The sequence below is a fragment of the Argopecten irradians genome, chromosome 11 (assembly GCF_041381155.1).
Source record: "Argopecten irradians isolate NY chromosome 11, Ai_NY, whole genome shotgun sequence".
Classification (NCBI taxonomy): Eukaryota; Metazoa; Mollusca; class Bivalvia; order Pectinida; family Pectinidae; genus Argopecten; species Argopecten irradians.
The window spans coordinates 11,429,513-11,454,903 of record NC_091144.1 but is presented as its reverse complement, the minus strand read 5'-3'; the positions used below and the strand labels follow the sequence as shown (position 1 = coordinate 11,454,903).

Sequence of the window (25,391 nt, the reverse complement as noted above, 5' to 3'; positions counted from 1 at the left end):
CCACATTGGTCCTGGCCGACCCCCTGGGGGCAGAGGGGCGGGGCTAAAAAAGTGTCAAATAGGCTAAAACTTCAAAAATCTTCTAAAATTCTGGAAATAGTAGAATCAAATAATTACAGATTGAAAGATCTTAAGGTGTTTTATAAAAATTTTGAATTATATGACCTTGGGGTCTCACGTTACCCCCTGGGGAGGGGTCAAGTTTGCTTTAGTTTATATAGGAAAAACATATTTTGTGAACATTATTTTTCCCAATTTTCATAGGAAATGAGTCAAACTTGATTTGAATTATTAGCCTAAGATATAGCATTTTAACATCCATATCCGTCCTCGATGACCCCCTGGGGAACCAGAGGGGCAGGACCAAACAGGGTCAAAATGATTAAAATTTCAAAAAATACCTCTAAGTTCACAGGTTTGATGGAAGCAAATACTCTTCATAGTCTAAAAAGTCAAATTCATAAATCACTGACCAACTTCAAGGCCCAGCATATAGTGTTTATATGGGTCTTTAATTTGTTTCATTATATATTCTAACTCAGGTGACCGTTAAGGCCCATGGGCCTCTTGTTTTATTTATGAAAAGGGGACGGGGGGTAAGAAAAAAAACAGATGGGGAGGGGGGAAGGAGGTTAAGGGGGATAAGGGTATGAAGAGGGATGGAACATGTATATAAACTAATAAATTAACAATTAACATAAGAGATAGAAAAGGGGAAAATAGGACAGAAAATGGATATCACTTCACAGATCTATACAAATGTATACATAGTGCAAGCATGACACATGGAAAAACATGTATAAATAAACAATAACAATTCAATTTAATCACAAGAAACTGCGGTGTAAATCTCAATGAAATTAGGTTATTTTGTCATAAAGACCATTTATTTAGGTAATTCTAATACTGCTTAGTTGACCTTTACCTGGAAATAAAGTTATTTTGAAATATTTGTGCTCAGCATATACATGTGGGTTTGTATCGTCACTGGTTTTTGAAGTTCGTGTTCCTTTTTAGGCACATCAGTTTTAATGTTATGTTTTAAGCTCTAAACATCAAAATGGTTGAAAATGATACTAGAATTCATGAGGAGTGAGTCTAATACAAGCAGAAATGTAGCTAATTGACATAAGCAAATAACAAATAAACGCCAAATCCATGCAAGAAATCAGAATAATTCTCCTGAAATATACAGCTTAGACTCAAATTATTATGATACACTTGGTTTGTAATAAGTTATGTTATGAATACAAGTTCATTTTTTCTTTTCTAGTTGTTCCCCTTCCCCCAAGGATGTTTCTGGCCAAATTTGGTGACAATCCATGCAGAACTCTAGCTAGTACCCTCCTTGGGTCTAGAGCCAAAATTTATACATATTCTGTTCCCTTTCTCCCAAGGATCTTTCTTAAGGTTAAAATTAGGTAACAATCTGCATTCCATTCAGAACTCTGACTAGTAGCAATTTAAAAGATTCACCTCTATTTCCCCTATTAGGCCCGCCCCTCCTGCCCCCCTGGGTGTCAGAGCCCAAATTTGTACAAACTCTATCCCCCTTCCCCCAAGGTCTGGCCAAATTTGGTTAGAATCCATGCAGAACTCTATGACAAGCAGCTATTTAAAGGAAATGTTGATGGACGGATGCTGCACCATACATAAGCTCACCTGGTCCAAAGGGCTGCCCTTGGGGTTTAGACCCAAATATATATACAAAGTCTATTCCCGCCGCAGTAGACATGATAAGCTAACCAGCCCTTTGGGCCAGGTGATCTAAAAAACTTTAGAAATTCGGAACTTAATTTATCTTGAGCAAGTATAGTATTATAATATAAAGTATCCATTGCAGTTATAGTTTTAAGTCTTAAGTATGTATGCTGACAGAAAGTACATGATAAAAAAGATAAAACTTTCCATTTGCTAAGTACTACCATAATAATTGTAACCATGTGTGTTTTTAACTGAAGCCATCTTTAGTGACCTTAGGCGCTAGGCCTAAGGTCACTAAAGATGGCTTCAGTTAAAACACATTAAGTAGCTAGTACTTAATGGATCAAAATCAAATCTAACCACATAATCTGATATCCTTTAAACGTCCAGCAAGTTTTGGATTGGGGTTTAATTTTGTCAATATTTATATACCCGGGTATACAAATGAATGGAAAATTGTGGAAAATATGCATGCTTAAGTTATGACAATGTATTACTGCACAAAGGACAGATGTTACAGATCTTGGATCTATCTTGTCAACTTCCGAGGGGAATACTTCTACCTAGATGTCAATGGTTAGTCTTAATGTCTGGTCTACAACTAATGCAGATAGGGTATTAGGTACCAGCCAAATTCCAACCAGGAAACCAATATGTACTAGCCCTAAAACAAGAGGCCCAGAGGGGCTGTATCGCTCACCTGGTTTGTAATGCCAAGTTATGTTCTGAATACAGGTTCATTGTTTCCTTTCTAAAGGAATTTAAATATTTACCTCTATTTCCCCTATCAGGCCCGGCCCCTCCTGCCCACGGGGGTTCAGAGCCAAAATATATACAAACTCTGGTCCCCTTCCCCCAAGGATGTTTCTGACCAAATTTGGTTACAATCCATGTGGATCCCTATGAAAAGAAATGATTTAAATGATTTGCCTCTATTTCCCCTATTGGACCTTCCCCTCCTGCCCCCAGGGGGTCAGAGCCAAAATAATAACAATTAAACTCTGTTCCCCTTTCCCCAAGGATGTTTCTGGCCAAATTTGATTAGAATTCATTCAAAAATCTATGACAAGTAGCAATTTAAAGGATTTACCTCTATTTCCCCTATGGGACCCCACCCCTTCTACCCCCCCCCCCCCCCCCCCCCCCCCCCCCCCCCCCCCCCCCGGGGTGTCAGAGTCAAAATTTATACAAAATCTGTTCGCTTTCACCCAATGATGCTACTGGCCAAATTGGGGTACAATCCATGCCAATCTCTATGACTAGTTGCAATTTAAAGAATTTACCTCTATTTCCCATATTGGGCCCCTCCCCTCCTGCCACTGGTGGGTCAGAGCCAAAGTTTGCAGAAATTCTATTCCCCTTTCCCCTAGGATGTTTCTAGTCAAATTTGGTTAGAATCCATGCAGAACTCTATGACAAGTAGTAATTTCAAGGATTTACCTCTATTCCCTCTATTTGGCCCTGCCCCTCCTGCCCCATTGGGGACAGAGTCAAAATTTATACAAAATCTGTTCGCTTTCACCCAATGATGCTACTGGCCAAATTAGGGTACAATCCATGCCAATCTCTATGACTAGTTGCGATTTAAAGAATTTACCTCTATTTCCCATATTGGGCCCCGCCCCTCCTGCCACTGGTGGGTCAGAGCCAAAGTTTGCAGAAATTCTATTCCCCTTTCCCCTAGGATGTTTCTAGTCAAATTTGGTTAGAATCCATGCAGAACTCTATGACAAGTAGTAATTTCAAGGATTTACCTCTATTCCCCCTATTGGGCCCTGCCCCTCCTGCCCCATGGGGGTCAGAGCCAAAATCTATGTAAACTCTGTTACCCTTCCCCCAAGGATGTTTCTGACCAGATTTTGTTAGAATCCATGCAGAACTCTGTGACTAGTAGTGTTTTAAAGGAAATGTTGACGGGCGGACGACGGACAGACGGACGACAGACACCGCGCCATGACATAAGCTCTTTAGTTAACAAGAAGGCGTTCATGATTGAGCCTATTTCAATAAGGTCAAGGTCATGAATTCATTTAAACGAGGTGTAATATTAACACATTAAAACATTTCAGCCTATTTGATCCCTGCGACAATAAATGAAGGTCAAGGTCATTCAGATGAATAAACTTTTAAAGTCTTCAATCCCTGCATACAGGTATAATATTAGGTCTCTTTGACTTCTACATATTGATAAGAGTCTGTAACATTCAAAGATGCTGCACTGCTGACAAATGGTATTTTTTCACTATCAAAAACAGGAGCAGACGATTTAGTATTTTTAGCTCACCTGGCTTATGTCATGGCCCGGCGTCCGTCGTCCGTCGTCCGTCCGTCCGTCCGTCGTCCGTCTGTCATCCGTCCGTCAACATTTCCTGTAAATCGCTACTTGTCATAGAGTTCTGCATGAATTGTAACCAAATTTGGCCACAAACATCCTTGGGGGAAGGGGAACAGAACCTGTATAAATTTTGGCTCTGACCCCCCGGGGGCAGGAGGGGCGGGGCCCAATAGGGGAAATAGAGGTAAATCCTATAAATCGCTACCTGTCCTAAATTTCTGCATGGATTGTAACCAAATTTAGCCACAAACATCCTTGGCGGAAGGGGAACAAAACTTGTATAAATTTTGGCTCTGACCCCCTGGGGGCAGGAGGGCCAGGGCCCAATAGGGGAAATAGAGGTAAATCCTATAAATCGACACTTGTCCTAGAGTTCTGCACTGATTGTCACCAAATTTGGCCACAAACATCCTTGGCAGAAGGGGAACAGAACTTGTATAAATTTTGGCTCTGACCTCCCGGGGGCAGGAGGGGCGGGGCCTAATAGGGGAAATAGAGGTAATCTTATAAATCGCTACTTGTCCTAGAGTTCTGCATGGATTGTAACCAAATTTGGCCACAAACATCCTTGGGGGAAGGGGAACAGAACTTGTATAAATTTTTGGCTCTGACCCCCTGGGGGCAGGAGGGGCGGGGCCCAATAAGGGAAATAGAGGTAATCTTATAAATCGCTACTTGTCCTAGAGTTCTGCATGGATTGTAACCAAATTTGGCCACAAACATCCTTGGGGGAAGGGGAACAGAACTTGTATAAATTTTGGCTCTGACCCCCTGGGGGCAGGAGGGGCGGGGCCCAATAGGGGAAATAGAGGTAAATCCTATAAATCGCTACTTGTCCTAGAGTTCTGCATGGATTGTAACCAAATTTGGACACAAAACATCCTTTGCGGAAGGGGAACAGAACTTGTATAAATTTTGGCTCTGACCTCCCAGGGGCAGGAGGGGCGGGGCCCAATAGGGGAAATAGAGGTAATCTTATAAATCGCTACTTGTCCTAGAGTTCTGCATGGATTGTAACCAAATTTGACCACAAACATCCTTGGGGGAAGGGAAACAGAACTTGTATAAATTTTGGCTCTGACCTCCCGGGGGCAGGAGGGGCGGGGTCCAATAGGGGAAATAAAGGTAATCTTATAAATTGCTACTTGTCCTAGAGTTCTGCATGGATTGTAACCAAATTTGACCACAAACATCCTTGGGGGAAGGGAAACAGAACTTGTATACATTTTGGCTCTGACCCCCCGGGGGCAGAAGGGGCTGGGCCCAATAGGGGAAATAGAGGTAAATTTTGTAAATCGCTAATTGTCATATAGTTCTGCATGGATTGTGACCAAATTTGGCCTAGAAACATCCTTGGGGTTAACAGAATTTGTATAAATTTTGGCTTTGACCCCCTGGAGCAGAAAGAGTGGGCCCCAATAGGGGAATTCTCAGAAAAGAAACAATGAACTTGTATTCAGAACATATCCTAGGCATTACAAACAAACAGTGAGCGATACAGGCCCTCTCAGGCCTCTTTGTACTTCAGTTACAAAAGTTACTAACTTAATACTATTACCACCATTGAAATGTTTGAGCTTCTAATTTTTTGTTTAAATTAAAAATATAAAAAATAATTAATTGCGTCCTGAAAAAAGTCTGTGGCACTATATCCTCATATGGAATGAAGTACTGATAGCCCATGGCACCAAAGGCCAAAATAAAATTATTTAATTAATATTATTTTTTGTGTTCATATAGACATTATAATATATACCTGATTAAACACCAATTATTGGTTCCAAAATGATGAATATCATTTATGTTCTGTCGGCGGTCGGAGCTACATTATAAGAATTTCTCTCCAACCCTTTAATTCTTTGAGAACTTGAATGTCATATTAACAAATGACCCAAAAGTGAGTCAATATCATATATCTCATGACTCGTCTCATTTTAACAGATGAGTGTCAGGAATTATTTCTTTAAATAATATGTTGTCCCCATGTCATCTTAAAAGTTATTGTATAATAACCTGGTGTTAAATATTATCATACCATTTATATTTGACACACTGTGACATTGAATGAAGGTACCAATGTTTGGTTAAATTTAAAACAAATTTGGTTACCCCTGCCACGTCAGGATGTCTCGAGCCCATGGTTCTGTATTTCTAGTGCCCCTTTGTAGCTTCATAATTGACAGATAAGTTTTTTACCAGTTTTTACCTATGTTACCCCTATGAACCTCAATAGTCAAGTTAAATTGATTTTGAACAAACTTGGTAACTCATTATCCCTGCATGCTACTATTGCAATATGAGTAGAGCTTTCCTAGGAATTTTGATTACCTAACAATAATTTTAAGAAGATAAATTTACTCAATGCAATAAAGCAAAACACACAATGATTTCATATTTTGTCTCTGCAAATTGTTACTAATGACTTATGTATATGACTTCATAAATAATCTTTTATTACAAGTTTCAATTTTGTATTGTTTTTGTACTTTCGTCAGTATTGTTCGTATGAAGGATAACACTGAATTAATAATATTTAGAAGTACGAAGATATTATGATTGGGGCTGTGGTTGTCAAGTGGTTTCCTATTAGGTGGTGGGTAAGGTGCCGAAGTAGTAGCAAGAATACTCATCACATTTTTTTTAGTATTTGGTAGATGAAACTGATGAAAATATAATAAACAGTACAGAGTGAGTTATAATTTCATGTAAGAATAACGAGATTTTGAGAAAAATTATTAAAATAAGTTCGGATAAACAGAGAACACAATGTGACCGATAGGTCTGCCCTAATCAGAATTTCTTACCCCTCGCCTGTTCGAATAAAGTCTATTTTAAGTCTGCACGGCTGGTCCAAAAGAATCAATGGTGAGCTTAATGCGGATAGCAACAGGCATCCAGCAGGCCGAGAATTTTAACAAAAATTTAACTGTTAGCATCCTTATGGGCTACTGAATGAAAATTGTAGCAAATGGTCATGCTGACCCCACCAGGGCGGCCTTTAGTGGCAGGGAGCACATGTGGTCAAATTGGCAATGTTCATATAAACAACTTGTGACTTCTTGAAAATAAGCAGGTGATAGCACTCATAATGCAATGGAAGCATCATTAAAGGGTGTAGGGATTCAAAATTTTACAAATGATGAGGCTGACCCCGCAGGGGCCTGTGGGGTGGGCCAAAAGGGTGTCGAATTGGCAATTTTCATATAAACAACTTCTTCTCCGAAACTAAGTACTTGCAGGTGATAGCACCTCATAATGCAATGGGAAGCATCATTATAGGATGGGGATTCAAAATTTTAACAAATGATGATGCTGACCCCCCCAGGGCATGTGGGGGTGGAGTTGCCAAAAGGGGTCAAACATTGGCTATTTCATATAAACAACTTCTTCTCTGAAACTAAGCAGGTGATAGCACTCATAATGCAATGGTAGCATCATTATAGGGTGGGGATTCAAAGTTGTACAAATGATGGTGCTGAAAACTCATGGGGGTCCTAAGGGCCCGTGCCAAAAGGGGTCAAATTTGGCTATTTCATATAAACGACTTCTTCTCTGAAACTTAGTAATTGATAGCACTCATAATGCAATGGTAGCATCCTGATAGGGTAGGGATTCAAAATTATACAAATGATAAGGCTGACCCCTCAGGGGCCTGTGTGAGTGGGCCAAAAGGGGTCGAATTGGCAATTTTGATATATAAACAACTTCAAATCTTCTCCAAAACTAAGCAGGTGACACAACTAGCACTCATAAAGCAATGGTAGCATCATTATAGGATGGGGATTCAAAGTTGTACAAATGATGGTGCTATACCCCCCAGGGGCCTGTGGTGTGGGCCAAAAGGGGTCAAATTGGCAATTTTCATATAAACGACTTCTCTGAAACTAGGCATTTGATAGCACTCACAATGCAAATGGTAGGCATCTTTATAGGGTAGGGATTCAAAACTGTACAACATGAGGGGGCCAACCCCTGGTGGCCAAAGGGGCAGGGACCAAAAGGGGTTAAATTGTCTATTTTTCATATAAACGACTTCTTCTCTAAAACTATGCATTGCATAGCACCACACAATGCAATGGTAGCATCATTATAGGATGGGAATTCAATATTGTACAAATGATGGCGTCCTGAACCCCCCGGGGGCCTGAGGTTGGGTCAAAGGGGGTCAAATTGGCAATTTTCTAATAAACGACTTCTCTGAAACTAAGCATTGGACAGCACTCATAATGCAAATTCAATGGTAGCATTCTTATAGGGCAGTAGGTAATTCAAAAATTGTACAAATGATGGGGCTGACCCTCGTGCCCTGTTTGGCGGGCCCAAAAGGGGTCAAATTGGCTATTTCATAAAAAACGACTTCTTCTCTGAAACTAAGCATTGCCGGACAGCACTCATAATGCAAATTCAATTGTAGCATCCTTATGGGGTAGGGATTCAAAACTGTAGAAATGAAGTGGCTGCATGACCCCCCAGGAGCCTGTGGGGTGCGGCCAATAGGGTCAAATGCCCAATTCCTTTTAACCCCCTTAACTCCCAAGAATGGCCATTTTATCTATCAAATGTGATTTTTTCACCTCTTTTGGCATCAACAATTTTGTGTAATCAACCCATCATAATATATTTAGAAACATTAGAGTCACAACCATATCAAATTTTTGTAAAGAAAAATAAATGTTTTTCACATAAAAATGTTACCATGGCAAACCGTAAAACTAGTTTGGAATCTGACAAAAAAGTTAATAGTTTCCTACATTTAATCGAACTCGTTAAGATAACGTAAACTGTATTTAAATGTCCATTCTTTCAACCCTGATCATCAAGTTATTATTGCAAGAAGGGTCATGAACAATTTTATTGAAAGCCATAATTTTTCAATTTAATTTTTAATGTATACCATGGTAACCTAACAACATTTAAAACCGAAGATTTATGAAAATGTTAAAATCAATGTGTTTTACCTGTCTTGCTTCAACTACAGAAAGTTTAATTTATATATCAGGCTTTGTAATCTTTTAACTTTCATATTAATTTCAAAAGAGGAGTGCGTGGCCAGAATGATGTATCAAATCATTAAATTTTTTTTTTTTGCGTAAAAAATGTTACCATGGCAACCAAAATATAAACTACGAAAAAAAAAAAAATGCAGTTTAGTGCGCTGAAAGATACCCATTTCCATGGGTTTCAGTCGAATAACACATCGAAAAAAAAATGTAATTGTGTTGCAAAAATTGTTTGTTTGACATGTTACTGTTTACAACATTAAATATTTATAAATTTCATACTCAGATCATCAATTCATTTTTTTTGGAACGCCAACAATCACCAGTATAACATTATTTTCATCATCAATCATTTCCTTTGTCATCGTAGCAAGACGACTTACAAATAGGTATTGCGTGTGTTTTCTCCCAAATCAAGATGTTTTAGATAAGATGTCCTAAAATATATATGTACTCGATGTACGAAAAAATGCAATGCAAGACATACCTATACTGCAGTAATTTTAAGTTAACAAGGCAACTATTTATCCATTTATATAGTGTCAGTTTCTTTAATTTATCCACACAAAAGTATCAATATCCATTCAACAAAAATAAATCAATTCAGATTTAAAAGACAAGATAGACAAGTGTGTGCTTTCATGGACATAAATTGTGTATATTTTTCCTTTACATTACTCATGATAATTTGCATGTACGATATCTTATATTGATAGGAAAAAAAAACCCATCTCTATTCATCATTTATTATCTGTGTTGTTTCTATGTCCGGTCCTATATTGCTTCATAACCAAAAAAGCAAGTTTATAATGGTAGAACCCCCACTTCTCCCCCAATATACATGGCTGCATTTACAAAAACAAAATGCAGCGTTGCATATTCCGTGTGTATATGTGTGATATACTTTGCCAATTATTGTAGACACCATGTAATACACATACTTGTGTATTATGTCATTACATGTACCATTCATTATATTATAGATCCATTGCATGCAGTGTCTACAAACATGTATCTTTACCATATTTACATTGTATACATTGTCTACAAACATGTAGATATGTGTTATGTCCTTTACCTTATTGTATATACACTGCAGTGTCTTATACATGTATATGTTTTATGCATGCAATATTGTTGACCTTATTGTAGATACACTGCAGTGTCTACATACTGTATATGTATTGGACCATACAGCAGTATCTACATGTAAATGTATATTGTATGTTTAAGTCTTAAATTATAGATTGTAGATACACTTAACATGTATGTTTTATGTATAGTCCATATTGTAGATACACAGCTGCAGTATCTATATAAGTATGTTTTATGTATAGTCCATATTGTAGATACACTGCAGTATCTATACAAGTATGTTTTTATGTATAGTCCATATTGTAGATACACTGCAGTATCCATATATAACAGTATGTTTTATGTATAGTCCATATTGTAGTAGATACTACTGCAGTATCTATACAAGTATGTTTTAATGTATAGTCCATATTGTAGATACACTGCAGTATCTATACAAGTATGTATTTATGTAATAGTCCATATTGTAGATACACTGCAGTATCTATACAAGTATGTTTTATGTATAGTCCATATTGTAGATACACTGCAGTATCTATACATCTATATACTACATATACATGTCCATTGTAATTTATAGGACAGGAGCCCCCATCCACTAAATCCCCATATACATGTATACAAATGTACATACATGTACTGTGATAATGTCTTGTTAGTTTGTAGACACTGCACCGTATATATATGTCTTGTCCATTTCATAGATACACTGCTGTATTTACAAACAAACATATACATGTACATGTATGTTGTCTTGATCATATTGCAGATATATATATATATATATATTTATGTATGGTGTCTACCACAGGCCTTAGACACCTCTTTTTACGGGCAATACTGTATTACATTATGAGGTGTCCGTATATCTATACATTGCACATGTGTGTTGTGACTTGTCAGAATTGTAGACACATACATATATCTTTATCTTTGGCCTTTGGTTGCATTATGTGTATGTATAGAATATCCATGTGCATGTATCTATATATTGTGTCTGTCATGTTTTATTTTTTTTAACACAGTAACTTGTAAAAGTTCACAACTGTATGAATTAAATCAGAAAGAACTCAAAAGTCAGATACAGGTATAGTATTTTTAATAATGCAGATTGGAAAATGGTGATGAAACTGGCTGAGTTTCAGTTTCATAACAGGAAATTGGTTATCTTCCTAAGGTTGTCACCCACTGATGTCCATATACATGTAGTCCAAACTGATGTACCTGTAAGTTTTCAATAAAACAAACATTGTAAAAAACATCCAGGAACCATAAAAACAATTTGAATTGGCAGTCCCTGGTTGTACAAACATCAAATGAAATGTATGGTAATCACTCTAAGTAACTAAGTAAGTAAAATACATGTGTACACATGTTATATGTATGTAATTAAATACCTTTTTAAAAAAAAACTTGCTTCATATTGAATACACAACAGCTTAGAAAGTTACACTTAAAATAAGAATCTTAGACTAATAAAGAATAAAACTTTTGGTATAAATTCCAAGGTTGATTATGAATATAAGAAATGGTGAAAGCACCTTTTTATATACACTGTACATATAAAAAATAATAATATATCCAAAATAAGTTTCCAACCCCCCCCCCCACCCCCCCCCCCCCCAAAAAAAAAAAAAAAAAAACCTCTTGACACAGGGACCTGGTACGGATTGTTTTTTTTACCCAACAGACTGAGTATACCTATTTATGATAATATAATTTATATATGTATACTGTTGGTAAAAAATTTTGTGCCAAGGCCCTGTGATCCATTACTGATTAATTGAACTTAAGAAATATGTTTGCTCTTACCTTTGCAGTAATACAATCTAGCAATCAATCTTTTCACAAATCTTCCATTAAAACTTCTGGTTGGCAGTATAATTCGATAATTGATCATTACAGGTAAGAAAAAATTCTGAAAAGAAGATGAAATATTCATGTCAGATTTGATTTTTTTTTACATTACTCTCATTTCAAAAGGCTTGGACATATTAGAGACTGAAAAACATAATACAGTATGAATAATCATATTCAGCTAATTGCAGATGCATTGGTGTTTTTTAATCTGGTCAGGTATTTCCATCCATATATATAAAAGTTCAGTCTACAGAATCTTCTTACAATGTTTCAAATTAAAAATAAAATCACCATTCCAGTTTTTCCATCTGCATAACAAGATTATTCTGAGGTTCCAATGACTCTAGATCTATTGCCAGGCTAAGTTGAAGTGACAAATCATACTATAGAATGTGCTAATTATGTGGTGTTAGAGTTGGAAGAAACTCTGTTTACTCTGAGCATACAGGTGCAGATTACATTGATTTTAATTTTATCTTTTTCTTCACAATTTAACTAATGTAATATAACATGTTTTTTCTTGCACATAAATTCCTCTGGGTATCATTTTCTCTGTTATTGCTCTAGTAAAATAAAGAAGAGACACGATCTCATTGAATTAGCATGATATGAAAACCTTTGAAACGTGAGGGATATGATTCAACTTCATAGTTTGAAAGTAACCGAGGCCTACGAAAATAGTTAATACATGTCCCAGTTAACACAGGTACCTTTAACAACTACAAGATTTATACATAAAATATAACTGAAATCCATGTTACAATGTGTGTGTGTCTGTTGGGGGGTGGTGTACCTATATTTATTATAATCTTGAAACATGCTATACCTTTATAGTACAAAGAAAGCTATCACAAGTGCAGATCAATCATCTGATGAAATTATGCCATCTATATAATTAACAACCTGATAAATGCATATTATTCCCGAGCTGTCAATGTAAAGTTCATAACAACTGTAATGTTAGCCTAGTATCATCAAAAATCGACGATATCCCTTCAAGAGTTTGTGTTGTTTAAATATCCCTAATCAAGTAAGTGTTCTGCCATGATTTTACTTATTGGTACACGAATGTTAGAAAGAACTTTCCACATGAACATTTGCTACATGGACCCGTGTTGTAAATCCGAAAGTGGCTGTCCCTGGTCTCAGGAAATACCCCCTAACTTACTATAAATGATATATCGCTGTCGACCAGCATCAAATCAATACTTGTTCTTATCGTCAAACAAAGTTTTAAAATTCATTAATTCTAAATGATAAAATATTACATTAAAGTATCTTTGTAGTATAATTTAATCTAATATTTATAACGTTTGAAACAATCAACTCAGAAAATCGAATGCCCATCTTCCTCTCAACAGGAGCTTGTTATTGAGTACCGATGAACGTCAACAAATTAGAATATTTGTACTCCGGACCCGCGATTTGTCGTCGAAACTACCTAGCAGAATTGTTAGAAGGAGGCAATAGAAAACTTATTTTTCGTGCAATGTAAAGACTTAAAAATATAGAGATCTTTTTTTAGCCAGTGGTTTTCCACACGGCTTTCTTGGATATGTATGGTAAATAAGACATTTTATGGCTTATTTTGTAATAAGTAATAATCGTCGAAGTTTATGCTGAGTGGTAGTAACACATGGTATCCTTAGTTACATTGTACTAATTCTACGAGAAAAAATAATGTTAGAGAACGAATTTCTTTCAATATAAGTAGTCACAACATAAAATTTGCGAACATTTAATCAACTACAAAATCCGTGAAATAGACAAGTATCCATTTCTTGCTACTGTATGCATTAATTTTCGAAGATACAATGTCGAATCATCTCGAGCTTCCGGGCGATGTATACGCCGTCTCAGACATCACACGACTTCAAACAACTTATAAAATGCTCTGGAATTAAGTTGGCATGAAATTTTTTAACGCCACTCTTGCGAAAGAGAAGAAAAAGAACGATGCCGATAATGATTCTTTTATACTCCAGAAGAAAAGTTGTCGACTAATTTTACTAGTAGTTTATTACAGGATTAAACGGCTTCTTCTCTGAAACTAAGCATTGGATAGCCCTCACAACGTTGTAAGGAAACTTAATTACCATCTATGATATGGGACGGCGTGCGCGACCAATCAAACGGCGCGTTATTAGAAAGTGACCTTGCCCTAAAAGAGGCTCTTTTCAGCAACAAGATGGCTGCAGAGTCTGAAGCGATGACAGGCGAATGGTATTTATTTAACACTCTTATTATATTTCCGTTGTCCATACTTTGTTTTAGTCTAAATATATACATATTAAGAACATGCAAACCAGTGTAGAAAAACTAGATGCTCTTTAAAGAGTGCGTTTTCCGGCGGAAATTTAAATGAAACACTTGCCCTATGACCAAACCTATTGCGATTTAGGTAGGCTAGGCCTAGATACCACCCGTACTGTTCGATTTTCACCTCGATGTCTTGTAGGAACATGTGTTTAGGATATCAAAAACAAATTGGTATTTTGGAGGCTTCCTATAAGCAGGAAGCAAGATATCGTTTTAATAATGAATATGTCGGTAACCCCCCGCCTCCCCCGCACACACAGATCTAACACACTCATAGTTAGGCCTATTACAATGCCGGCACATGATCTTGCGCACCTAAGAGTTTCTTAGCCGATAGATAATTCATTAAATATTTATTTATTGTTAAATTATGGTGTCAGCAAGGAACAAACATTTGTTTTTCAGTACCTTCCAACAATAAATGATATCTTTTCGTTTACCAAAAATAAACGAAAAACATTGACCTTAACAGCTGTTATCCCATGTTTGAACTGTAAACACGGCACGTGATCTTGCGCAGTACACTATAATCCAATTTTAATCATACTATGATATTCAATTTATTTAGCTGACCATTCTAATTTCAATGAAAAACAAAATAATTGAATTATAAATCAGACTGCAATTTTTAAAAATGTCAAATAAAAAAACCGATGGAGACTTTTTAAATCAGGAGGCACTTTCCGCCATTCTTCCACTATCGCCCCATTGTAACACGGTACGTCTGCACCTTAGACTAAAAACTGAGATTGTATCAGAATTTACATTGCCATTCTATACTTTTTATGTCTAAATAAATTTGTTACTTTATTAAAATTAGCTGAATTAAATTACCAGTGCACAAGATCATGTGCCCGCGCAAGTAGTCCGTTAAACCTGCCTATATTATTAGGCTTTTTTAATTTATTTTATTATTTTTTTTTTGCCAAATATATTAGGCAAAAAAAAAAAAAAAAAATTAAAAAGCCTAATAATATAGGCAGGTTTAGCGGACTACTGCGCAAGATCATGTTCCTTTCCTGTATGGCTACTGTAGTCGCGTTGCAACAGTAACTGATATAATAATATAGTTGTCAAATTTCCGAGGTAATCTATCCCCTTATCAAAATCAAACAAAAAGAGTATGGACAATGTATTCACAAAAATAAACAATAACACACATAGGCAATAACATTGATATACCAATAGAGTATCTGGGCTTACACTAACTTTCCAGTTTGCTTAGCAAAAGTTGCGAAAGTTTTGATGAAAAATATGAATTTCATTTAGCAAATTGTGAAAAACATTAATTTAAATAACTAAGGAGCATCAAATAATGTTTTTATGCATCAAGTGAAAAGTACACACATACAAAAGATCTTGATCGTTCATTAAATCATACTCCGTCGTGCGTATTGTTACTTTACATCCTTCAACATTAAAATATACAGTAAAACCCCTATAACTTGAACAGCAGGGGACCAGGTCAATAGTTTGAGGAATACGGGGTATTCGACTCATTTGAGGTTGGTCACAATCAACAGTCAAAATGTCCGGTCTCAAACTATGACAAACAATGCACGACAATGACATTTTAATTACCCTATCTTTCAACATTTTGGATTTCTTTATTTAAGTGTTTTATTGATAGCAATATCAAGTTGCAAAAAAATGTATAACATAAATTTAGTGTTTGAAAAAGCTAACGAGAAAGCCCTAAATCATTCACAGCAGAGTAAGCGATCGTCATCTAGGTCAATGCAGAATCCATATTGGTCAACAAGAAGTACATTTTGTATTATTTAATTATCATAAATCATTTAAAACATTTACAAAATATATACTCACAATAAAGTTATTAACCAGCATTATTATTATTTACGGACATAAGAAATGATATTTATAGATGTCTATTTAGTAAAAGCGTGACGTTGGGTTATATGAGTTTACAAGTAAAGTTACAAAATACAATTTACGAGATACGGAACGCACTAATAAAATGTATTTTGCATATATCATTTGATATCATTTACATCTTACGATAAATAACATTGTGTTAGCTTGTCGAATGAAACCAACAAAGAAATTTAAAAAAAATAAACTTTTATAATTAGGCGGACGTCAGCAATATCTTCCGCCTCTTTTGTCATTTCACATTATGTGTACTTTCTATTTACCAAGATCAAAAACTTCCATATTTTCGTATTTACAGTGAAAATTATTACGAGAGAAACATCAATAACTTAATGCCTTTTCTGAAATATTCAAATAAAGTTAGCATCAAACAATGACTTGCGATTGTGTAGGTAGGTAATAATGACACCGTTAATGTCTTAATTACCTAAAGGCTCGACACACCAACTGTATAAACACAAGATCGTGAGCAATTATTCATGTCGGTCTGTGCAGTCAGGTGTGACACAGGTAAAAAAATCTCAAGGGCTGAACACCTGTTCGACGAATACATGGGTAAATACTATGTATTTGATGAAACAGGTACATAATTCTGTTCCAGGAATAAGGGGTATCCGACGAATAGCTGTTCGAGCTATCCAGGGTTTTGTTGAATAGATTATATACGGAGACGGTCGGGACTGTACGACCAGATTGACGAATAGGGATTATTCGAGGAATCCGGGTTTGAGTTAGAGGGGTTTTACTCTATGTATATGGTACTGTACAGTAACTGTACAGTAACTGATTAATTTATCAACTGTTTTAACAGTTTTAGACTTGCTATGAAAGTAATGTGACTGAAAAAAACTATGTTTGAAGCTTGTGTCTGCGAAACTTAAGCATTTTTAGCTCACCTGGCCCGAAGGGCCGGTGAGCTTATGCCATGGCGCGGCGTCCGTCGTCCGTCGTCCGTCCGTCCGTCCGTCCGTCCGTCCGTCCGTCGTGTCCGTCCGTCCGTCTGTCTGTCCGTCAACATTTCCTTTAAATCGCTACTAGTCATAGAGTTCTGCATGGATTGTGTGACCAAATTTGGCCACAAGCATCCTTGGGGGAAGGGGAACAGAACTTGTATAAATTTTGGCTCTGAGCCCCCGGAGGCAGGAGGGGCGGGGCCCAATAGGGGAAATAAAGGTAAATCCTATAAATCGCTACTAGTCATAGAGTTCTGCATGGATTGTAACCAAATTTGGCCACAAGCATCCTTGGGGGAAGGGGAACAGAACTTGTATAAATTTTGGCTCTGAGCCCCCGGAGGCAGGAGGGGCGGGGCCCAATAGGGGAAATAAAGGTAAATCCTATAAATCGCTACTTGTCCTAGAGTTCTGCATGGATTGTGACCAAATTTGGCCACAAACATCCTTTGGAGAAGGGGAACAGAACTTGTATAAATTTTGGCTCTGACCCCCCGGGGGCAGGAGGGGCGGGGCCCAATAGGGGAAATAAAGGTAAATCCTATAAATCGCTACTTGTCCTAGAGTTCTGCATGGATTGTAACCAAATTTAGCCACAAACATCCTTGGGGGAAGGGGAACAGAACTTGTATAAATTTTGGCTCTGAGCCCCTGGGGGCAGGAGGGGCGGGGCCCAATAGGGGAAATAAAGGTAAATCCTATAAATCGCTACTTGTCATAGAGTTCTGCATGGATTGTAACCAAATTTGGCCACAAACATCCTTGGGGGAAGGGGAACAGAACTTGTATAAATTTTGGCTCTGACCCCCCGGGGGCAGGAGGGGCGGGGCCCAATAGGGGAAATAGAGGTAAATCCTATAAATCGCTACTTGTCCTAGAGTTCTGCATGGATTGTGACCAAATTTGGCCACAAACATCCTTGGGGGAAGGGGAACAGAACTTGTATAAATTTTGGCTCTGACCCCCCGGGGGCAGGAGGGGCGGGGCCCAATAGGGGAAATAAAGGTAAATCCTATAAATCGCTACTAGTCATAGAGTTCTGCATGGATTATAACCAAATTTGGCCACAAACATCCTTGGGGGAAGGGGAACAGAGCTTGTATAAATTTTGGCTCTGACCCCCAGGGGGCAGGAATGGTGGGGCCCAATAGGGGAATTAGAGGTAAATATTCAAATTTCTTCAGAAAATAAACAATGAACCTGTATCCAGAATATTACTTGGCATTACAAACTAGGTGAGCGATACAGGCCCTCTGGGCCTCTTGTTTGCGAATTAGGATGAATTTATTTTAGCAATTAGCCAGATCGATTCGTTATTAACGAAAATTCGAATAGGTAGTGTGAGCCCAGAGTATATATGTATATATACTACATTGTATAGCAATGCATATCATATGGATCATTCCTTCCATGGGTCGCTATTCCAGTTCTAGTGTAGCAATTGGTGTCAGTAGATTTGTTTATACAAACACTGGACATATCAGTTGAACATACTTGGCGGAGGTACGCTGGGGATCTCGGTTTTGGTCATATACTGTATGAACATCAAACCAAAAGAAAACTCAGCTTCAGGTAATATGTATCTTGCCGACATGTATACAACAGTTGATAATAAGGTACTTCTTCGACCCGTAACATATACACTTAGTAGCGACTCTATATCAGGCGCGGATCCAAGGGGGGGCGGACCCGGCGTACGCCCCCCCTAAAATAGGAGAGAGAAAAAAAAGAAAAAGGAAAAAGAAGGGGAAAAGAAAGAGGGGAAGGAAGGAAAAGAAGGAAGAAAAAAAAAGAGGGAAAAAGGGAAAAAATTAAGGAATTAGATAAAGAGTGAGAATTAGACAGAAAGCTCCATTTCCTACCTTTACCGTTTGATGTTATCATTTTAAAATCTAAATGTATTCGACTTTGTGGTACTTACATGCATGAACATACTTGTATCCAGGCGCAATGGAATAATTATAATTTTTTTCGTGTAAGTTAAGGTTTTATCTCCATCGCTTAAAAGGTACAATGTAAATCCCTTCAAGTATTTACTTTTTCCAAAAAAAACCCGATAAATTCCCAATATATTAGATAATTTATTGTCATTAATATTCAATATTGACAGGTTATATCTCGATATCCTTAGCAATAAAAGAAAAGGGGCAGGGGGTGGGTGGAAAGAATTGTAGCTGGCCATGAGTATTCGCTGGTTGACTATATATCATTCCCTTCGTTTTCCAGGTTGTAAATGATATAATACACATTTTTGAATCAGCATTAAAGTCCTGTATTAAATCCGACTATCAATTCACAAATGTGTGCGTACTTTCAAAACGCCAGTTACAAGATCACTACTGACGCCGAATGCTTCTAGAAGCCTTTATTTGTCCTAAGAAAATGTGTGTAAAGAAAAAAGTGGAATGCGACAGAAAATGAGAGCTTCTAGGGTCTGGGTGCACCCCATGGCCAGATGCCTTCCTTTTTTGTTTCAATAAAAACATATCTTAACGATAATGTTATAAGATAGGCAAACGATGTTAAAAAATTAATGCACATGACAAAAGGCTCCCTATTAGAAAACAGGATGATAGCAATGGCTCCTGGCACCTTATGGCCATAGACAAGACCACTAACCTTCTTTTCTTTCATTGTCCAATACACGAATTATGAAGATTGTGTAAGTTAGGAAAAATAAATTATCTAATCTGACAGATAATGTATAAAAGTAAAAGCTTATATCGTTAAAAAAGTTCACATACACTTTCATTAGTCCTATAAAAACCTTCAATAGGCGGACCCTAGCTGCAATATTGTAGCTAAAAAGACTTTTTGACTGAAAATGGTGTCATCTTTAGAGCTACAATTGTTCCCTATTACTTCAAAACCTTCAAAAAAGTATGAAAAACTGTGCCCTAGTGATTTTCGGAGGCAGTGCTCCACTACGAAACATAGGGACCAATTCGTACCCGGCCTAAAGGCATAGTAGGCCGGGTAAGTATATTCGTTCTAGGCGGCCCAGACCCCCATCCTTTTCTTTGCTTCGTGCCTCTATGAATAGATATTCAGATTTTAGGCAGTGCAATTCTATAACTTTATATTCAAAATATGACATTAGACGTCAAAAATAATAAACGAACATTTTTACATGGCTTCAATTATTTTTTGGAAAAAGTGTACATTTATTCGAGGGCTTCTGGGGGCCTAGGCGGCCCCCAGACCCCCGCTCCGAGGGCTTCTGGGGGCCTAGGCGGCCCCCAGACCCCCGCCCTTCTTTGCTTTAAATGTCCATATAAATATTAAGATTTTGATATTGCAATTCTGTAAGTAAAAAAAATTCAATCAAAACTTCAAATAAAAAATATGACACGAAAACCATAAATAAACATCCTTAAATGGCTTCAATTATTTTCTGGAAAATGTGTTCATGAAATCCTCAGAATGCAGGATTTTGCGCTATTTATTCGAGGGCTTCTGGGGGCCTAGGCGGCCCCCAGACCCCCGCCCTTCTTCGCTTTAAATGTCTATATAAATATTAAGATTTTGATATTGCAATTCTGTAAGTAAAAAAAATTCAATCAAAACTTCAAATAAAAAATATGACATGAAAACAATAAATAAACATCCTTAAATGGCTTCGATTATTTTCTGGAAAATGTGTTCATGAAATCCTCAGAATGCAGGATTTTGCGCCATTTATTCGAGAGCTTCTGGGGGCCTAGGCGGCCCCCAGACCCCTCGCCTGATTTGCTTTGTCCCACGCCCCCTCTAACCTCAAAACCTAAATCCGCCCCTGTATATGTAGTGGTGATAACACATATAGAATATATCATAGAAAGACAGGTGCTGAACAGTACTGTGAAAAACATGAATACATAAAAAAACTATGTATACTGTACTATTTTTAGGTCATCTGACCCGAAGGGTCAGGATGACCTATTGTCATCATGCACCGTCCGTCGTCGCGTGCGCCGTGCGCCGTGCGCCGTCCGCCGTCCGCCGTCCGGCCGCGTGCGCCGTGCGCCGTGCGTAAACTTTTTATTCAAACGACTTCTTCTCAATAACCGGAAGGCCCAGGGTACTCATATTTGGCCTGTAGGTTGCTGGGATGGAGGGCTACCAAGTTTGTTCAAATGAATGACCTTGACCTTCATTCAAGGTCACAGGGGTCAAAAAGGCTAAAATCTTTAAACAACTTCTTCTCAAGAACCAGAAGGCCCAGGGTACTGATATTTGCCCTGTAGGATGCTGGGATGAAGGGCTACCAAGTTTGTTCAAATAAATGACCTTGACCTTCATTCAAGGTCACAGGGGTCAAATAGGCTAAAATTCTTTCAACAACTTCTTGTGAATAACTAAGAGGCCTAGAGACCTGATATTAGGCCTGTGGCATGCTGGGATGAAGGGCTACCAAGTTTGTTCAAATAAATGACCTTGACCTTCATTCAAGGTCAAGAGGGTCAAAAAGGCTAAAATCTTTAAACAACTTCTTCTCAAGAACCAGAAGGCCCAGGGTACTGATATTTGGCCTGTAGGATGCTGGGATGAAGGGCTACCAAGTTTGTTCAAATAAATGACCTTGACCTTCATTCAAGGTCACAGGGGTCAAATAGGCTAAAATCCTTTAAACAACTTCTTGTGAATAACTAAGAGGCCTAGAGACCTGATATTAGGCCTGTGGCATGCTGGGATGAAGGGCTACCAAGTTTGTTCAAATAAATGACCTTGACCTTCATTCAAGGTCACGAGGGTCAAATAGGCTAAAATCTTTAAACGACTTCTTCTCAAAAACCAGAAGGCCCAGGGTACTGATATTGGGCCTGTGACATGCTTGGATGAAGGGCTACCAAGTTTGTTCAAATGAATGACCTTAACCTTCATTCAAGGTCACGGGGGTCAAAAAGGCTAAAATATTTAAATGACTTCTTCTCAAGAACCAGAAGGCCCAGGGTACTGATATTTGGCCTGTAGGATGCTGGGATGAAGGGCTACCAAGTTTGTTCAAATAAATGACCTTGACCTTCATTCAAGGTCACAGGGGTCAAATAGGCTAAAATCATTTAAACAAATTCTTGTGAATAACTAAGAGGCCTAGAGACCTGATATTAGGCCTGTGGCATGCTGGGATAAAGGGCTACCAAGTTTGTTCAAATGAATGACCTTGATCTTCATTCAAGGTCACAGGGGTCAAATAGGCTAAAATCTTTAAATGACTTCTTCTTAAGAACCAGAAGGCCCAGGGTACTGATATTGGGCATGTAGCATGCTTGGATGAAGGGCTATCAAGTTTATTCAAATGAATGACCTTGATCTTCATTTAAGGTCACGGGCGGCAAATAGACTAAAATCTTTAAATGACTTCTTCTCAAGAACCAGAAGGCCCAGGGTACTGATATTGAGCATGTGGCATGCTGGTAGCATGCTGGGATGAAGGGCTACCAAGTTTGTTCAAATGAATTACCTTGACCTTCAATCAAGGTCACAGAGGTCAAATAGGCTAAAATCTTTAAACGACTATGTTGTATTGTACTAATAGTCAGATGACCGTTATGTATACTGTACTATTTTTAGGTCATCTGACCTATTGTCATCATGCACCGTCCGTCGTCGTGCGCTGTGCGTAAACTTTTCATTCAAACGACTTCTTCTCAATAACCGAAAGCCCAGGGTACTGATATTTGGCCTGTAGCATGCTGGGATGAAGGGCTACCAAGTTTGTTCAAGTGAATGACTTAGACCTTCATTTAAGGTCACAGGGGTCAAATAGGCTAAAACTCCTTTAAACAACTTCTTGTGAATTACTAAGAGGCCTAGAGATCTGATATTTGGCCCATAACATGCTTGAATGAAGGGCTATCAAGTTTGTTTAAATGAATGACCTTGATCTTCATTCAAGGTCACAGGGGGTCAATAAGGCTAAAATCTTTACACAACTTCTTCTCAAGAACCAGAAGGCCCAGGATACTGATATTGGGGCTGCAGCATGCTGGGATGAAAGGCTACCAAGTTTGTTCAAATGAATGACCTTAATCTTCATTCAAGGTCACGGGTCAAATAGGCTTGTAACAGGAGAGGAGAAAATGTAGCGGCCAGACCGGGATTCGAACCCGGGACCCTCAGAATACAAGCCGAGTGCTCTACCGACTGAGCTACCTGGTCACCGATGATCGACCTAGTCCAATCCCGCTACACTCCTCCCTCCTTTCTCGAAGTCTTCGCCCCCGTAGACACACGAGACCCTTCCAAACACCACCACCGTGGGTTATTTAGTTGGGCGCCAATTTTGTAACAGGAGAGGAGAAAATGTAGCGGCCAGACAGGGATTTGAACCCGGGACCCTCAGAATACTAGCCGAGTGCTCTACCGACTGAGCTACCTGGTCACCGATGGTCGACCCAGTCCAATCCCGCTACAGGCTAAAATCTTTAAACAGCTTCTTCTTAAGACCCAGAAAGCCCAGGGTACTGATATTTGGCCTGTAGCATGCTGGGATGAAGGGCTACCAAGTTTGTTCAAGCGAATGACCTTGACCTTCATTCAAGGTCACAGGGGTCAAATAGGCTAAAATCTTTAAACGACTTCTTCTCAAGAACCAGAAGGCCCAGGCTACTGATATTGGGCCTGTAGCATGCTGAGATGAAAGGCTACCAAGTTTGTTCAAATGAATGACCTTGACCTTCATTTAAGGTCACAGGGGTCAAATAGGCTAAAATCTTTACACGACTTCTTGTGAATAACTAAGAGGCCTAGAGACCTGATATTAGGCCCCTGACATGCTGGAATGAAGGGTTATCAAGTTTGTTCAAATGAATGACCTTGATCTTCATTCAAAGTCACAGAGCCTTGTCAGAGGTCAAATAGGCTAAAATCTTTAAATGACTTCTTCTCAAGAACCAAAAGGCACAGGATACTCATATTGGGCCTGCAGCATGCTGGGATAAAAGGCTACCAAGTTTGTTCGAATCAATGACCTTGACCTTCATTTAAGGTCACAGGGGTCAAATAGGCTAAAATCTTGAAATTACTTTTTTGTGAATAACAAAGAGGCCTAGAGACCTGATATTGGGCCTGTGACATGCTGGGATGAAGGGCTACCATATTTGTTTTTAAAAAAATGACCTTGATCTTCATTCATGATCACAGGCGCCAATGTAAATTATATCAAAACATGTAAGTCTCAGTGTGTACTCGTGTGTATGCAGATGCAGTTATCACACTATTTACATTTCCATGTCACTTCTACAATATAAACTAACCAAGGCAAAGTGAAGTATATGACAGTATAACTGACACCCAAAACATGACCATTATGACGTCACTAATGTTGACGTGGTATTGTCAACTGATCAACGTCAAAATGGCTGTTCCATCTTGTGGATTAAATCGTCGTTGATAAACGGTTGTCCTGGTCTAGCTTAAACAATGCGAAAGCAGAAACCTTAATATGAGTTGATAATGTAAATACATGTATAAGTATTAAACTATGTAGCGCACATTATGAAGATTTTCTGCAAAGCTCTGGCATCTATATAGACCATTGATGCCATAGGAAGATAGTTTAATGCTTCAATGTATTTTTTAGAAATTAAGCAATTATGGTTAGAATAGTATATATATATGTATAGTACTCAATAATATGTTTTCCTATTGGCCATTAGTACGTCACATGACAGAATACTGGATTCTGATTGGCTACACACATGGTTACTATTTGCAGTAGTGCCTGGGCAAGCGGGTACTATTGAAGTGGCGCAATATTGAACATGAATGTATTGTGTTGTCACTATTACATGACGTCATGATAACATTTGGCTTCAACCAAGACGCCAAGATGGCGGACAGGCTGTTGTGGGCGTGGATGGAAGCAAATGTTGCTTTTCTAAAGAAGACAGTTCACTCTTGTTCTGTATTGATCTACTTTTAATCTTCATTAAGCTGAATCCCATTTTATAGAAACACAGATTTCTGAGACAATTCATATGTTAAATTTGTACTTTTAACATAACAACGTGGTGTGGAAATGGAGATAGTGTGGCGAGGTGTAGCTTGACGTGTTTCTGTTACAATGACATGAAAAGGGGTCTCATGTAATGGTGATGTACTGACCCATTATGGCGTGGTTGAGAGGGCACTTTTGCCTCATAGTATTGTCTCGTGATAGGATCTATAGTCTCCTCGCCTTCGGCTCGGGCACTATTCCATCCCTCAACAATACTATGAGGCAATAGTGCCCTCTCAACCAGGCCATAA

General features: G+C 38.1%; 1 protein-coding gene and 1 non-coding gene across 3 annotated transcripts in view; both read right to left on the bottom strand.

Annotated features, from left to right (window-relative positions):
- The window catches only part of LOC138334748 (G2/M phase-specific E3 ubiquitin-protein ligase-like), a 206,865-nt gene that overhangs the window by 104,933 nt on the left and 76,541 nt on the right, over positions 1–25,391 (bottom strand). The window lies entirely within an intron of this gene.
- Positions 23,228–23,300, bottom strand: Trnat-ugu (transfer RNA threonine (anticodon UGU)). The gene has a single exon. It is a non-coding gene; the product is annotated as a tRNA-Thr (tRNA).